The sequence below is a fragment of the Panthera pardus genome, unplaced genomic scaffold, assembly GCF_024362965.1.
Source record: "Panthera pardus isolate Hobbes unplaced genomic scaffold, ASM2436296v1 HiC_scaffold_17, whole genome shotgun sequence".
Lineage (NCBI taxonomy): Eukaryota > Metazoa > Chordata > Mammalia > Carnivora > Felidae > Panthera > Panthera pardus.
Window position 1 is genome coordinate 10,587,828 of NW_026526732.1, and position 17,993 is coordinate 10,605,820.

Here is a 17,993-nt window from a genome sequence, read left to right on the forward strand (position 1 = left end):
GAGGCGGCTGGGAAACAAGGTCCTCCTTGACAAAAGCAGACAAGGCAGAGAACCCTCTTCCTTACCTTCTCCTTCTTGCTGTGGCTGAAGCAAAGGACATAGAGCCTGGGCTTCGGCAGCCATCTTGCAGCCTGAGGACAAAAGCCAACCCTCTAAGCACGGTGGGGTGGGAGGGTGGAGGGGGCCTGGGGCCTTGGTGACCTCACCGAGTTGGAGAGCCGACCCTGGGACCTCTTTTCCAGAGTGGACTGTCCCATGAGGAGAATGAGCCTGAATGACGAGGGGCTGCGGTCAGGTCCCCGGGCTGAACGTCCCGGCCTGCGTGGTGCCCCCTCACCTCGCAGCCGCCTTCCTGCCACGTGCCTGGGTCCACCCGCAAAGCAGGGGGTGTCCAAAAGGTGCCAGAGAGAGGGGATTTTAAGTAGGCTGTGGGGGGCTGAGAGAACAAAAGGGAGACGCCGGGAACAGGGAGTTAACCCCCCGGGCCACCCTGGGCAATGCCACGAGGGACAGTAGACACAGGAGGCTCCCCTTCCCGCTCTCCCCTGCCCATCCCCACCAGTCCCCCAGCCCAGCACGACCACCACCACACAGCTAGGGACGAACCGTCAGGGTGCCCTGGTGGGGAGACCCACCGCACCTGCCCTGTGGCCACACTGAGGTCCAGGCAGGTTCCCTGAAGGTAAAGCCCTGCTCAGTGCCCCCACCCTGCCACCTCATCCAGGCCCCTCATCTGCTTACCTGCTTACATGCTCCGCCCTCCTCTGGGAATCCTGCCCTGTCCTTGGACGCCTTCCCCAGTGCTTCCTTCAAGAAGCTCTCTTCAGTCCAGTCAACCCCGACGGACTCCTTCCAGACCCTGCCCATCCTCCTCCCAGCCTTCTCGCACCTTCCCCAGGGCCTCTCCCTGGGCTCCTGCGGTCCCTCCCAGCGGGCTCCTCCCTCTGACTCCTGCCCCATCTCTTCCCATGGTGACCTGCCTATGCCACCTCCTCAGAGAAGCCCTCTCTGATACACCAACATGGGAAACCTCCTGTTATTCTCTGTTATGTTGACTGAGATTTTCCCCTTTATAATACATACTCGATTTGTAACTTTTTTTCATTTGTCTTCTTGTTCATTGTCTGTCTACAGCATCAGGTTGATTGATTCCCACTGTAAATATGGGTCTTGGTTCATAGTAGACATCTATCTATAATCTATCATCTATCATCATCTATCATCTATGAATCATAATATAATATATAACATGTAAAATATATGCTATAAATATATAAATAATTAACAACTGACTCCTTCCTTGTCCTCCCAGATCACTCTGCCTGTCAGTCTCTAATCATATTTTGTCGTGATAATAATAATTTGACTAACTGCCCTACTCTTCATTGAATTCACCCCTGCTAGCCCAGGAACTGATCTTCCACTCTGTGTGTCCACTGCCGGGGGTGAGGGGTGGGGGCCCTGGCGGGTGCTCGTCCAGCCCTGTTGACCTGACCTCCCCACCGGGCCCCCTGGGGTTTCCCTGTTCCTGGTTCCAGGCAAAAGGAGTGAGTAGTTACTGAGCTCCTGCCTTTCTGGGCCCTGAGTGGTGAAGCTCACGAGCATGACCTCATTTAATCCGAGACCTGTATGAGAGTTCCCATTCACGGCCCAGAGTCTGGGTGCGGTGGTGGGGGGCAGGGGGTAGTTTAATTTGCATGAGGCCTTCCTGATTCCGAAGCACCCCACCCCCATTTATCCACATGAGAAACTGGAAAACTGGGCTTTTTTTTTTTTTTTTTTTAATTTTTAAGAATGTTTACTTACTTGAGAGACAGAGTCCGAGCTGTCAGCACAGAACCCGACACGGGGCTCGAACCCACGAACCAGGAGATCATGACCCCAACGAAGTGGGGCGCTTAACCGACTGAGCCACCCAGGCGCCCCAAATGTAAGGAATTCTTAAAAAGAGCCATCCCAATAGCCCCGGGATCTGACAATTCTGAAGCTTGATACTAATGTGTGTTTGTAAGATGAGTCGTCATTCTGGAGCAGCTCCACCTTCCACACCCCTGCTCCGGGCCCTTCCCCGGAGCCCCTGGCCCTCCCTGCTCCCCCAGCCTATGCTGCAGCTCTCTAGAAGGATCTACTTCCTCCCACACTCTGAAATTTGGGGGACGGCCTCTTGGCATCCGGAAGGAGGAAGGGGTCTGCTATGACCCCCAGGCTGATACGAAGCATCTGACTCGCGGCCCCGCATTAAAGAGGCGCATCCGGCGGTCAGCCAGGGCCAGGCTGCCGCCGTAGGACCCGGGCTCCAGGAGTGGCCTCCAGCCGGTGGCGGCCTGGCTGGTCCTCGGCGGGCCCACGTTTGTGAGCCCTGATGGATGTAGTTACCGAGGAGCTCGGCCCCCGCAACTTCAGCTGAAAACAACACAGCGCCGACTCCTTCCAGCAGGTTCACGTCTGCAGTTCTGGGCGTGGCAGACACTCGACCGCGCGGCGGGAGCGTCCGGCTTTTTCTCTTTGGCTACAGACACCGTGGCTGCAGCCTGGACTTCACCTGTCACAACAAGACAGCTGTTCTCGTGTCCTCGGAAAACACCAGCCTGGAGGGGCCAGCAAACGTTCCCCAGGCCTGAGATCGGTGGCCTTAATCTTCGAGACGTGTGCACACGCACACGCGTGTGCAGGGGTGTGTGTGTGCTGGTGAGTGTGTTAGGGCAGGTTAAGTGTTCAATTCCCAGACCATGTTTTGTTTTGTTTTATTTTTGAGAGAGAGCGAGCGAGCGCACGCGCGCGCATGCGCGAGCGTGGGGGAGGGGCAGGGAGAGAGGGAGACAGAATCCGAAGCAGGCTCGCGGCTCTGAGCTGTCAGCACAAAGCCCGACTCGGGTTTGAACTCATTAGCCGTGGGGTCATAACCTGAGCCGAAGTCAGATGCTTAAGCCACTGAGCCACCCAGGCGCCCCAGACTGTTTTTCTGTTGGCCCTGGAGTGTAGCTTAAAACAGCAGGGCAGTGAATTCTGCCCCCACGCCCTTGAGAACCCCTGTTTTAGGAAGTTCTGAGCCCAGGCCTCGAGATCCACAAAACGGCCAACAGGAGAAAATTCTTTCTGAAGAAGCCCCATTCCACGTACGGCAACCAGGCCTCTGCAGACCATCCTTCCAGTGCCGACAGGCCTGACATGACCCGGCAGACGGTGTAATGAGGTTCCACCCAGAGCTGCCTATGACACGCTGGCAGCGGGGACGTGACTTCAGGGGCAACTGCCTCAGAGCAGTCCGTTTAGACGCGACATCTGAAGGGAGACAGGAAATGGAGGGGAGTTGCTCAGGGACCAGCGATTCACATTTGTTCTCAGTGTGTGTGTGTGTGTGTGTGTGTGTGTGTAAGGGCTTTTATTGCTCTGGAATCTACTCTTCTTATTTAAAAATAAATTCTCCCATGTCACAAAATTTGCACCTACATCTGAGTCCATTGTGTGGACTTATTACTTCTTCAACCAATTGTGGGGGGGGGGGTTGGCCCTCATAAGGGCCACAGAGACCCCAGCCGGGACCCCTTCCTGGGGCCAGGGGAACTGGCTTCCTCTCCCACCGGGGGCCTATGTAGGGGACCTACCTGGATTATTCAAGTGGAAGGTCCACCTTGGCAGACAAGTCAAACTCAAGGTCCCAGGAGACATACTAATGAGTTTGGAGCCCCGGCATGGCTGAAAGGGGGGTTACAACAGAGAGGGAGGGCTGAGGGTTTTGAAATGACCTTGGGGTCGAGAGGTCGTTTGGTCCAAGTAACCCACGCTGCAGATAGAGACTGAGGGTGAGACACCAAACTAAGGGAGAAAAAGGGGAAAAAGTGACACAAGGGTTTTGGAGCTTATGAATGTAACTCCTACAGGTTCAATTTTTGTAAAAAATTAATATTCTGGTGGAAAACATTGACAAAGGATACAAACAAACATTTTCCAAAATGCCAAATAGAGATGAGTCAAGAACATCTTTTTAAAAAGTCCAATCTTGAGGTCAAAGGAATGAAAACAAAACAATGTCTTTTTTGCCTATCAAATTTGAGGGGGGCAGTGGGTACTCAGTGCGGGCTGGGTTCAAGGGGCTGGACCCTTTGGTAAGCTTCCACTGGGATTTTCAGTGATGGGACTTCCCCCGAGTGTCCCTAGAGGAGGTGTCCAAATAGCTTTCAATATAGTCATCCCACTTGACACATTGTTTTTACAGGAATTTATCCTAGGAATTTATCTTAATGAATTAATTAGAGATAGTCACAAAGATTTACCTTCTAGGATGTTCACTGCAGCATTTTTTACGATGGTAAAAATTTGGAAAAGACATAAATGTCCAACAATAGGGGATTGGTGTAATAAATGGAGCCCTAGGCAGCCACTAAGATTCAAATTTTAGAAAAATTAATGACACGAAAAGGCTCATGATCTGACACATTTTAAGATTTGCTTATAAAATTGAACCCTTTATGAAAGATATTTCTGGATGCCAGAATTACAGGTAATTTTTATTTTTCACTTTTATCTCTATGCTTCCGTACTTTTCAACATTTCTGCAGGGGACGCTTTTCCAACTCCCATCTTAAGAAATGGACACAGAAGGGAGCTTGGATGACGGAAGGAAGGGTGCGACAAGGGAAGGGAATACGTATTTGCGAGACGATTTGCTAACTGCAGCCCCAGAGCTGTCTCACTGGGCAGCCCCCGAGCCCCGCAGGGCCTGCTGGACACTTGTGGAAGGGTCGAGACAGGGCAAGACGATGGTGTGGAAGGCCTGCCTGCACCCGGCCCGGGGTTTCCACACATTCTCGGTCCTGGGACTGTCTGGAGTTTCATTTTCCCAGCGTTCCCGTCCTCGGTTCCCACCAGCGAGAGGTGGCTGGGAAGGACTTGGCACCCCTTTGTTTCATCCTGGTGCCTGGTAAGACTTGCCCTCCCTTTCTGACCCTGACAGGCCAGCTTCTGGTTCTGGGGGCCGTCCCCCGAGGCTGCTCTGCCCAAATGGCAGGAGCGCTGGGCCAGGAGCAAGGGTCGGGCATCGGGCTCATCGGGCACGAGACAGGGAGGAGGCAGCTGAATAAAGCCCAGGCGACAGGGAACCGTCACCCCTCTCTCTGAGCAGGTCACGGTGACCCCCCAGAAGGCTGCACGGGGTCGGGCCGGCCGTCGGTGGAAACAGGCGGCAGAAAGGGCACAGACAGGCGGCCTGAGCCTCGGCAGAAGCTGGCACTTCCATTTGACCCCATCTGACGCCGTTCCTAGGAAGGGGATGCGGATCACCCTGAAAACATTTGCAGAAGGAAAATTCAGGGACCAGATTCTCCCTCAATCTACATCACGTTACGCACAAGAGAAAATAAAGACATCTGCCCTGTTAGAAGTATGTTCCTGGAAGGAAATCCCACGGGCTCAGTTCAGCTGGGATGAAACTCACGTATGTACTTGGCCACATTAATGAGGTGCTCGGTGCCCGGTGACTCCCCGCCTCGGAAGGTCTGGCAGTGAGCCAAGCACACCAGCCCTTGCCCTCGCGGGGCTCTGACGATGTTTACTGATGCAAACGCCGGGTTGGACGATGTGGTGAAGAGGAAGGGTGAACTTTGGAAAGGCGTGTGGTCGGCGGGAGAGGGAGCCTTGGCGAGGTGGCGACGGCCTGTCCAGGCTCGGGGACGTGCCCCGTGGGGGCCCCCCCCCACCGGTGCTGCCAGGCCGCGCAGGTAGAGGAAGCCGCCTGGCCCAGCTGGGAAGAGAGCTGCTTTTGCCCATTCCTAGTGGTGTCCTTTTGAAGCCATCTAACGGCTCAGTTCCTAAGAAAGTTCCAGCAGAGGCCCTTGATTGCCCTCTGGAAGGCTAATTAGTCCCAGAAACTGAGCGTCTGTAGGGCCTGCGGGACAGGGGAGCCATCAGCTGGCACAAATGGCCGAGACGGCATGGGGCTGCCTTCTAATGGCTTTTTGAAGGTTGCTCTGTGTTTGATTGACAAATGCCATATGTCCCCAGTGCTCAGGGCTTTGGCCTCTCCTCTGAGCTCTCTCCCCAGCCTCTAAAACAGGTTTCTCTTTGCTTTGATCTCATGTGTATGGTTTATCCGTCCCTGCTCTGTGAAAGAGGGGAATGCACCCCTCCCACGCAGGGGCAGAGTGGGCGCTGCCCCCTCCCTCCTCGCCCTGCTGGCTGCAGCCCGGCTCCGGGCGCCAGGCCCCGCAGAGGCTCCGAGCCGCAGGGATGTGAGGCCTGGATGGCTGCGACCGGGCTGCCCAGGCTGGCGGGGAGCGTGCGACACCCCACGGGGCCGCCTGTCCCTGCGGGCTGCCCCCCGGGGGGCCACAGCTCCACCACCTGCAGGGAAGTGGCAGAGAGGGCTTGTTTCTGCCTCATCCTGCCAGAATTGTGGCCCTTTCCCTCCCATCCCGGCTCCTCATCAATGAGCACCCGCCTCCGTCCTCATCCTTGAGGGCTGACGTGCTCTTCTCCAGGCGGTTCCAGAGACTTCTCATCACTTTAATCGGCTTCTCTTGGGGAGGCCCACCGAAAACCAGAGATCTCGTTTCCTCACTTGGTTCTGCTGGCTGGAAAGTCCTGGCCGGGAGGGACAGGCTTGCTCCCAAAAGGTGATCGGAGGGGCAGGAAAATTAGAAGCTGGCAAAGCTGTCGGGGAACACGGTGACAGGCTCGTCACTTGCTCCAATGACTGCCTACACGTTTGCTTTGCTTTGTCAGAAACAACATCGCCCTCCTCGCATGACACCGCAACACCTGTGTGTCCCCGCACGCCCTTCGGATGGTGTCCTCACTCACTGTGACAGTTCTTCCATTCTGGAGGACCCCCACCCGTGTCCTTCCCCACACAGCTCGCTTTCTCCCTGCCAGGGGACCCCGGTGTTTTCTGTCGTCTACATGGTCTGAACTACCGTGTCTTGAACCCCATCCAGGAGCACCCCCTGAACCGCCCAGCACCCGCTCTGCCCTCCCAGCGAAGCCCTCAGGAAACTTACTAAGCCCGGGAGCTACTGGAAACCCCCCAGGGAGAGAATTCCTTCTGGCCCTCCTCGTAGCCAGGTGTCCCCTTGCCACCCGCTGAACCACATGAGCCACGTGGACAGTGACAGCCGCAGGATCCCAGAGGACAGAGTTCACAGTCAACATGGGCTGGGGGATGCTTGGCAGGCTGGGCAGAGTATCTGAGGGCCAAGTGTCGTATCGCTGACTTCACGCATCACTCCCTCTGGGGCCGGGGTGGACTTCTGAGCTCCAGGTTCACGGCTAGGAGGGTCACGTGGACGCTCCAGCTTGGCTGCGGTGACCGAAGACTCATGAGTCACGGAGCCTCTTTACCTCGGCACAGAGGTTGCACGAGCCCCCCTCCACGTGGCGGTGGGGGCCTGCTTGGGTCTGAGCGGGAGCTGTTTATCACTGTGGGCTCGCTCCGGACCATCCGCACCGTGTCACTCTCCCCTCCACGGGGTTCTCCCCTGGGGTCCCCCCGCCCCGACCCCGGTGGCCCATCTGTACTTCCGTCTACTCTGAGCAGGGCCCGGCCATCGCAGCCACCGCGTCTGCAGTCTGGGCCCGAGAACCATCCTTCCCAAGCAGATGGATCCTGCTCACTTCCAGGGACCGGAAGGAGGGTCCTTAGTTCTGGCCACAGAACAGACGGCCACACGGTGCCACTGAGGAAACAAGATATATTACCCGCCCCCATCCCGCCCCCCACCCCCCGTAATAGTAAATAATAAATGAGCAAAAGAGAATGAGAAGACATACTTAATAACTATGAACGGGTGTTTTCTCAATCGCTTAACTCTCTTCCTTTTGACAACAATTTCCTTGGAGGACGTTCGTGTTTCCCTCCGGGTGGACCCTGATCTTCCCGGGGTCCGAGCGCACACTCCTGCCGGGCCCTGCGTGGCCCAGTCCCAGCTCCTGCCCTCAGGCCCGGGTGTGGGGACAGGTGGCCCGCTCTGCTGTGCGGCGGGAGCACACCCCACACGGTGCCTGCCTCTCCTTCCGTACCGGGGAAGGGAAAGGGCCGGGCGCTCTGGCAGCAGGAGGGAGCGTCACCCTGAGCAAGCGACAGGGCCCAGGGCCTCGGGGAGGCCCTCCCCTCCAGCTGTGAGGGGCAACGCCCGGACCAGGTCTGAAAACCCATCCAGAGAAGCAACTGTCCGAAGGAGGGTTTGAAGCCACAGACAGGAGAATAACTCACATCGTGTAAGCGAGGCTGCAATGGACCGTGAGTGCGTTTCGGACCCGAAGACCCCACACCCTGAAGCCCTGTGAGCACACAGAAGTCCGAGAGCAGTAACCGAGAGCAGATAAATGGAAAACAAAGGAAGAACGCCATCGACGAGCTGGAAACGTAGCTTCGCTCTCGGAGTTGCGACGCAGACAGGACCGGCAAGGTACACAGGCCTGACGGCCACCAGCAGGGCTGTGGCGACCCCAAGCTGGGAGCAGGACTGGGAACGAAGTGGGAGGTTTCCCTGCGGGAAGGATTTAGTCATTTTTAAGAGCAACTAGCTGCCATTTAAAGTTGCCAATAGATCTTCTTGTGGAGGACGAGGGGCCCGATTCCCTAGTGAGGGGACAGCACGGGACAGCCCCCATTTTGGGGCAGAAATAGGGCGAGTAGGTGTCCTTGGTTCAGGGGTGAGGTCAGCCACCACCCCGGGGGCCCTGGAACATGGGATCGCTAACACGGAGGAGTCTGGGTGAGCTGGGACTGGTTGGCCACGGTCTCTGGAGGGAAGGTCTCACGGGACTGTTAGAGCCAGACTCGTGCCCCAGGCACCTGAGCGCGAGGGCTGCTGGTAAGTGGGCCGTGGGGCGTCTGGAGAAGAGACCAGTGCCCCGGGGGCCCCACAGGGTTTCCCATCACTGAAACGCCTCTGATGGCTTGAGGTCGTCTGTGAGCAAGGACCTGGGGGCCTCCTGAGCCGGCCACTTGGGGAGGGAGGGACGAGTCGGACTCACACCCAGCGCCGGGGGGATGCTGGGGTCTGGAGAGGAAATTGCGCCTGTGAAGAGAACCATCTGAAATTTTGACAATATTGTTTTTGGAAACAAAACATTCACTACCCTGTTTCTTAGCTCCCCAGAAGCAGAGTGAACAGTGTGCAGGACAGTACAGAGAGCCAAACTCATACCTTGAGAAATTCTCTGAGCACTCAGAAGGAGGGGTAAAGAGGGACACTAAAGATGACGAGGGAGAGGAGAAAAAGGCAAGAAGACAGAGCGGCCGCCGGGGGAGTCTGTGCAACAGGGATTCCGGAAAGAAATGATGGCGCAGAGAAGAAGCCAGAGAAACGATCCAATCTGGAAATTATAGAACACGAATTCCATGACAACGGTGCAATAAGGCCAGAGGTCAACAGCAAAGGGAAGAACGGGAGGGGGAGGGGTTGTGGGGGTTAAAAACAATGACACACTTTCAAACTAAAAGAGAGTCCCCCCACACCACCTGCGGGTGGAAGGGACAGAACATCGCCGCTGCGGGGCCTTTAAGGAGCAGCGATCGTGACCACACAGCCATCAGCGCTGCAGACACGTTCCGACGAGAAAACTGCTCACCTGAAGGTGGTTCGCAAAATTAAAGAGATGAAAAGAAAGATTTCCACGAAGAGGGAGGAAAATAAAGAACACGATGAACTGGAGAGAGGGGTCGGAAGGACAGGCTCAGAAATTCGCCACCGAGCAGCGAGCAGAATGCGGGATCCGAGCCGCAAAGCTCCGGCGAGGGGAGGCGAGCTGGGTTCGGGGCCCACGGACGGAAAGGCTGGGAGCTGCGGGCCGGGAGGCCCGACGGGAAAGGGAAGGCGGTGGGCGCTCAGGGAAGGGCCTCGCTGGCCGGCGAGAGGAGATGGCGAGAGACGGGAGGGCTGAGCCCGCCCCGGTTTAACGGGCACACACACACCAGTGCCGTCTTTGGGCATCGGGGCGGGGGGGGGGGGGCGGGGGGGACTTCGGAAAAGGCAGACAGTTTTGTCCATCTTCGTACGAAGTCTCGGTGAGGCAGGGCCCCGGGGCCGCTGGGCCGTGGGGGGGTGACGACGGTGGCGTTCTTTCTGGCCTGGTGCAGACGGGCCCCCAGCCCCCCTGCCTCGGCCTCTTTGTGGATTGTCCACGGGCCACTCACCAGCCCCCTCTCCCCGGGGGTGGCCGTGGCACGTGGAGGAAGTGAGGGGCACCGCGGACCTAGGCGCTCACCTTGGGCCGTTCTGAGAGCTTGGAAGGGCCGGTCTTGAGTCACTGGTGGCCGGAAGAGACTTCCGGAGCAACGTGGGGCCCTCAGGGGGAAGCAGACGGTCCGAAGGGGATGTGAGGTCTTCCCGCTCCCGTCGGGACTCCCGCCTGGGGGCCCATCGGGCGAAGGACTGGCCGCCCGCCAACGCAGCCGGGGACGCAGTCTTCCTTCCAGAATCCCTCGGGCAGGTGCCGGGCGCCGCGGTGGATCCGCCCGGAGCCCCACGTCCTAGGTCTCCCCCTGACCCAAGGCACGTGGCGGAGGCCTGTGGTTTAAGGCCTGGTTTCCGGCTGCGGGTCGGACTCCTGACAGACAGAAGCCCATTCTTCTCCCGGCAGCCAGGGCGCCTCGAGACCCTCGCGCCCTCCTCCCTCTCCCGCTCAAAGCCCCCGCCAGCTCCCCACGCTCGCGGATCCGCGGCAGCTCATGTCACTGCCCGGGAGGCAGACACAGACGTGCCACCCAGAGAGGAACTCCCACGTGAAAAGGCTGAAGACTGGCCAGAGTCGTCTCCCTGGTCCACTGATTTTTGGAGCAAAGCAGAATGACGTCTGCCCGCACGACAAGAGACAACACGCTGGACCGCTCGTGAGCCGCGCGCAGCTCGGAACCCGCAAGCTGAGATGTGGCCCTCGGGTCTCTTCCGAGGGGCTGGCATCTCGGGGGGGGGGGGGTCTCTGGTGGCAGGTCTGCAGGGGCTGAAGCTCACCTGGCCCCTGCAGCGAGACCGCCCCCTCCGCGCCCTTGACCTCCTCCTCGCCAAGCTGGACACGATGCGGTCTCCTCCTGACAGGCCCACTGCCAGTGGGGACAGCGGCTCGGTCCTCCCCGCCCTTGGCCCCCTTGGCCTCTGGATCCTGCCCCCTCTGGTCTCCGAGGCGTCCCCTTCCACGCTCTGGCTGTGAACGCTGGCCGAGCCCTCAGGCCTTCTCTCCGGGATCCTGCTAACCGCCACCTCGCAGCCCCCCGATCTGCACTCCAGCCCCGGATCCCAGAGCCCTGTGCTCCACTGCCTCTAACCAGCGGCCCCTGCGTGTCCCACAAGCACCAAAAACCCCCAAAGCCCCTGAGCTCGTCTCTCTTAGCAGCTGTAGGAACCAAGTGCCTCAAACTTAGTGGCTTCAAACAACACAGGTGCACCATCTGATGGTCCCGTGGGCCGGGAGGCGACAACGGTCTCCCTCCCGGGCTGAAATCCAGGTGTCGCAGGGCCGTGCTCCTTTCTGAAGGCTCTGGGGATAGCGTCCTGGCCTTTTCCAGGTTCCGGGGGCCGTCCTCACCCCAGGGCTCACGGCCCCTTCCTCCACCTTCAAGGCCAGCATCCCAGCACCTCCTGGACCACTCTCTGTGGCACCCCACCAAGCCCCCTTTTGCTCCCCTCTTCTGCTTTTGCAGACCTTTGCACTTACCTTGGGCCCGCCCGGATGATCTGGGACTGTCTCCTTACCCCAGGGTGAGCTGGTAACAACCCTCATTCCTCTGTGCCCGCAGCCCACCGGAGCCCGGGGGGGGGGGCACATCTTTGTTTAGAGACCAGGTCGCGTACCTGAGGCTTACAGCTGGTCCCCCGGACCCGTGCCTTCCTCAGATCGCCTCCTCAACGGCCGGCAAGCGGACCCAGGGTGACCCACGCCATCGGCCGTTCCCTCCCAGCCCCTCCGTCCACACGGTGCCTAGGCCTCACGCCCCCAACACCCCAGGATCCGTCCCGTTTAGAAGGCTGCTCACCCTCTTCGGCCGACAGCTGCTGCTCTCGCTTGGCCCTCAGCACCCCCTGCCTGGATACCGCAAAGCCCTAATGGTTTTCCCGCTGGTTTCGCCCCTCAGATTCCCATCTATTTGTAATGGGAATCTCATTACCGCTCAGGTCTTTCAGTAACCCACCCAGGCCGGCCACCCCCGGGGATGACGCAGGGCTCTGGTGTTCTTGTCCTTGCTCAACTCCCAGCCTCCTCTGGGCACCCTCTCCTGCAGACCACTTCAAAACCTGCAACTAAACCGTCCTGGATTTCTTTTAGGTCCCGGAATGCCCAGAGAGCTTTCACAACTCTCTTCTGTACGATGAGCACTGTGCCGGGGAAAGAAGGACTTCTTTCCTTAGCTCCATTCCACCTCACGCAGTCTCCTACAGGAAGCCTTCCCAGATTGGCCCCTCCAACGTGGGCTGGGTTCTTCTCCTGTAGCCTCTGCAACAGGCGTCAGACTGGTGCTTACCTGCTGACAGTGTGCAGCCCCATTTAGGCACGGGATGATGCTCGGTATGTTTTGGAAGCGAGACGGCCACTGTTTATTAAACGCCTACCGGATGGCAGACTGCGCTCAGGCTTTGACCACTCTGTTCTGCTCACGAGGCACGAAGGAGTGCAAACTAGGGGCTGTGGTGCCTAGACGGGGTCATGGGAGAACACCAGGACTCTCCTCCCCTCAAAGGCTGGGTCATGCCCACCCCAGTGCCCTTGCAGGGGTGAGAGGGTCCGAAGCTGTCCTGGACGTGAGTGGAGGCGGGTGGGGGGGGGGGGGGGGCGGCTCGTCAGCTGTGAGTCAGTAATGCAGGCCTCTCCCATCAGGGCTCCACCTGTTTCCCGTGTGCTTTTGAGAAAACAGAAACCAACAGACTTCTCACCCCCACCTCCGTAAGAGAAGCCAGACAGGAGGCTTTGAGGAGTGTTCTCCAAAAATGTAAGTTCAATACCCCAGATGAGCACGAGACTGTGAAAACGATTTGCAGGCACTTACAAATCGCACCATTTAACGACGGCCCTTGAAGACAGATTCTGGGTGGATGGGAAGAGGTGCCAGTTCATGTCAAGATTTGACTGCTCAGTGCGCTGAGCCCCCAAACTAGGATCAAATGTAATTTTTGAAAACAAGGCCCACCAAGATAAAATTCCACTAATTAACAAAACCTGACTTTTTCCCCAGATGCATCCCAATCTACTGTTACCCACCAAAGCAGACATCAAATGTTAAACGTGGGGAGAGGGGACTGCACATGAAAAGTTGGCTGAGAGAGGCCTTCACTTGAAGATCCCTTTGGAATCGAAACTCGCCTCGATAAATCACGATGGCTTCTTGCCATCAGGAGTCTTCTCCCTTCAGATCTTATGGCCAAGAGAAGCAGTGGCCATATGTTCACACCATTTGGTAAAAAATACACGGAACCAACAAAACAAGCATTGCGCTTATGGGTAATTTTCTTCTCTATCATGCTAAAAGTGTATTCGTCTTCAGTGCGTAGAAGGTATCGTATCATTTTCCCACGGGAACAAATAGCCTCTGGTGTTAGACCGGCATCTTTAAAGCTACCACCCAAACGTATGCAACTGGTGTCCTCCCCATATGTCCCTTTTCACTTTTCATTCCTCAGGTGTCTTCCAAGTCACAATGGGTGAATGAAAAGGGAAACAGGAAAGCTAAGAAACTATTACGGAATTAAAATCCAAAATGTCTGACAGGGGCACCGAAGAAGTCATTTGTTAGGCAGAATATCCTCCAAGCCAGTGAAGCTTCCGAGAACACCTAAGATAACAGGGTCAAAGGTCATGCCAATTCCTACTGGACAGGCCAATTCCCTAGATGACCAGGGATTCAATTTTAAACGCTAGCGGGGGCTGGGTTGACCCCAACTTCTCATCAAGGATCGTCTATGCAAGCCCGCGGGCCTAATGGAATTTTTTGAAGAAATTTAAGTTCCAATGCAAATTTCGCAGTATATTTGAAGGCCCAGAAGGGCAGAAAAATCTGCCTGACATCTTCTGGGCATCTTAGTCTTTGGTAGAGTATCTGGTGTCCAGTAGGGATGTCATCATGAATTGCCCATAGGAATTCACACGGCCTTGGGTGTATGATGAGGAGGGAGGCCCAAGAAAGGCTCGGAGGACAGAAACCCGGAACATGGGCTGGAGTGGGTGGTAGTTACGTCTGCATCTCGACACAAAACACACAGATGAAGCTCCCAAGGATTATGAAGGCGGCAGTAAGGAGACACTCTTGGAAGAACCTGCCATATGACAGAGCACTGCCCAGACTTTCCAGATTTTGTTTTAAATTTGCACTTATGTTCGTTTCAATAGAGGAGCATATGACATTATGCCTTGATGATGAGGTTTTACAAAAGACCCCCCTCCCTCTAATCTGTGGCCAATGCATAACACGGCTTCTGTTTTAAAAGTCCCTGGATCCTCTGGAGTTTGCACAGAGCTGAAAACATTTCTCAGGCAAAGCACCCGTTCTTGGAAAGGGGAGATCTCAGTTTGGTTCCAGCTACTTTGCACGTCAACCTATGCTTCTGTTTCTGGAGAATGGATGTTATCGTGCTCTACACCAAGACTTCTGCAAAGACAACTAATAGCCATGAAATTCCTTCAAGTGCAAGAAAACATCCAAATGTGAAATGATCACCACTTACCAGGAAGCGGTGTTATAAATGCTGCCGGGTTTTGCTGAAGAAACTGCTTTTGTTTGGACAAGGATATCTTCAAGGGGCTGAATCCAAGCTTAGGTTCTTTAAGTCCCTGGAAAAATCTACAGTGTGTAGAACATACAGGTCCTGGGCCATCAACATAACAAATTTATGCAGAAGATCAAAGCTCAAGGTTCATTTATTTACCTGACCTTACATTACGCTCACACAGAAATGAGGAACGTCCTGAATTCCTTTTCGGTAGCCCACAGAAACATGGCCCAGCTCCAGCTAAGCATGAAGACTAGAGTTCCTTTTCTCCGGGAAAGTTCTCTGCTCTGTGCCCCAGATGAAAAGGAATAGCAAAGGAAAACATTGCGGTCAGCCACCTGCCGGAGCTGACCTCCGGACAACGTTCCTGGCCGCCGTGTTATTTTAGGAGGGCAGGGGAGGGGCAAGTCTGACTGTAGTCCAGACATGGCTCCCCGAGGCCTGCGACGTTAAAGGCTAGTTCTTCCACCCCCTCTGGACGTCCGACTCCCAAAACTGACCTTCGTTAGAGACATCAGGCACGATCACCTTGTGCACTAGCCACAGGCAGTCAATGGACTAACCCTTTATGGATTTTACTAAAAAACCCCAACCCAAAGTCACACAAACTGTGTGGTTGGTTGTGACAATGGGAAGATACTCTCTTAGGTGAGATTTTAAACTTGCACGAACATGCTTATGGCACCCACCCAAGGAAGAAGGGTGTGTGTGTGTGTGTGTGTGTGTGTGTGTGTGTGTGTGTGCGTGTGTGTGTACGTTCAGGGTGCATACACAGTGATCACACGGGATATCAGGTCTTTATACAATGCCTCATTTTATCCTCACCAATCCTGAGGTAGGCATCACTCCCATAGTACGGGTATATGGGAAACTGAGGCTCTAAGAATTTAAGTACCTTGCTCAAGGTCACAGAGACGGCAAAGATTTCATGAAATCGCCTCCAATGGGGGCATCTCAATTTCAGCGCAAGGAATAACGCACTCTGGACAAGCAGGGTACACGGAGGTTTAGAAGTGAGGCAGTATCTTCCGCTAACGCGTGCAGTCTACCAGAGCCGTGCAGCATGTTTAGAGGGAAAAAAAAGGTTTCAAGGTTAATTAAGTCAGGAAATGCTTGGGATAAACAGGCTTCTTTTCTGCAGGGTTTCTCAGTCTTTAATATGATAACATGGATTACAGATGGCCAAGAAGAGAACACGTAAGGAGTTTCGGGATGTTTTTGCTTTTGTTTTGAGATCTCTTCTATTTCTTGGCATATGCTTTGAGAAAGCTGGGGTAAAACTTCACGTCCCTGAAGTCAGACTCAGGAAGAACACATGTGATGGTCTTACCCCAGCTTCCCCTCGGGGTTTCATAGGTTTAAATCGCAACGTGAATTAACTTGGTAATTTGTGGCATTTTAGAGGACTTGGAGCATCATCAAACAAAAGCAGGACTGGAAAACGGGATGGAAGCGTGAGGCGTGGCGACGGGAAGATAAGCATGGACACGCGGGAGGGTACGTGGGACTTAAGAACAAAAAAGGCCTCGAGGGGCGTCTGGATGGCTCAGTTGGTCACGTGTCTGACTTGACGTCAGCTCAGGTCATGATCTCACGGTTCGTGAGACGGATCCCCGCGTTGGGCTCTGTGCCGACAGCATGGAGCCTGCTTGGGATTTTCTCTCCTTCTCTCTGCCCCTCCCCCCTTCGTGTTCTCTCCTTCTCTCTCTCAAAATAAATAAACTTAAAAAAAAAAAGGCCTTAAGGGGGGCCTGGGTGGCTCAGTTGGTTAAGCACCTGACTTTGGCTCAGGTCACGATCTCACGGTTTGTGAGTTCGAGCCCCGCGTCGGGCTCTGCACTCACAGCTCAGCCTGGAGCCCGCTTCGGATCCTGTGTCTCCCTCTCTCTCTGCCCCTCCCCTGCTCACACTCTGTCTTTGTCAAAAATAAAACATTAAAAAAAAAGGCCCTGATACGGTCTTCTCGTACAGTCTCAATCAATTCCTAAATTTCCCAGGGCCCATCAAGCAGCCTGGCATCACGGTCCCAGGCTACCATCGTTTGGTCCCCTCCAGACAGGCCCTCCTGCGTGAGCAGGAAAGGAACCGGAGGCTCTGGAGTCACGTTTTAGAGCCGGAAGGGGCCTCAGAGACCATACTGTCCTAGTACGTGCAGGTCAGGCTGTCACTGAGCCTTGACTCAGTCCCCTTGCTTTTCAGTCCAGAGCTCTTCTCCACACACTGACGTGCTAAGAGCCTTACTTTATCTTGTAGTCAACAAAAACGTGCTAAGTGTTCTCAGTGCGTAAACACGGCATTTGGAAGACTGTCTCGGGAATCTGTCTGACCCGAAAGACGAGAACGTGACCCAAGTCTTCATGCAGGAGGGACTCCTCAGGGCCGAGGGCTGAGGCAGGGAGTGCTCAACACATCTCTGCTGAATTAATGCAAAATGAGACATCTTAGTAGGTTACGACTATCACCAAGAAGATTTCTAGGCGTGTTTGAAAGGTCGTCTGACTAGGAAGTTCTCTGCGGTGCCACGGAGGGGCGGAGGGCAGGGGCCGTCGGGCGGCCGGGCCTCCAGCTCTCCAGACAAAGAAGTGAACCCAGCAAGAAGAAGACGGGTTGTTCGGATCGTCATTTTTGGCTCATTTAATACCTTCTCTGCTTCCTTGCAGGTGAACAGATCATAGGAATCGGTACATGGGGTTTGACAGGAAATGAAAGATTTCCAACAGTTTTTAAATGGATGGATTTCAGGGCAAAGGCCATATTCCTTCCATGAGAAAGGTACTTAGCAGCTGACGCTGGGTCAGCCAACTGCTCACACCCCCCTGAAAAAACCATTCTCTATTCTCACTTTGCAAAAGCAGTGTAGCTAGTTTCTGAATAGGCCACATTCACCAATAAAAACGGATTCTCTGTCATTCTCGACCTCAAGCAAAACATCTGAATAGTCATTTCTGAGCACGTGCCACCCAATATCTCTTATGTGACATTAAAAAAATGCACTCGAATACCAACAGATTCAACTTTATAGCACCATTCCAAAATACTAAACTTTCTTTGCACCTTTATTTTTATCTTTTTTTTTTTTTTTTTTTTTTTGTACACATTTAAAGTACGGGCATCCTGTAAGTTTCTGAAAAGCCTCATAGAAAAAAAAAAACCCAACTAAGTTTTAGGACAAAGCAATAACTCAGTTTGTAGGCGGGATGATCTCAGGCAGGTTGTAAGTTCTTCATGGGCTTCTGCAGTCTTGATTCTGGGGTGAGAATGTAGAAAGGATGCTAACGTCTTCCTGGATTACTCTAG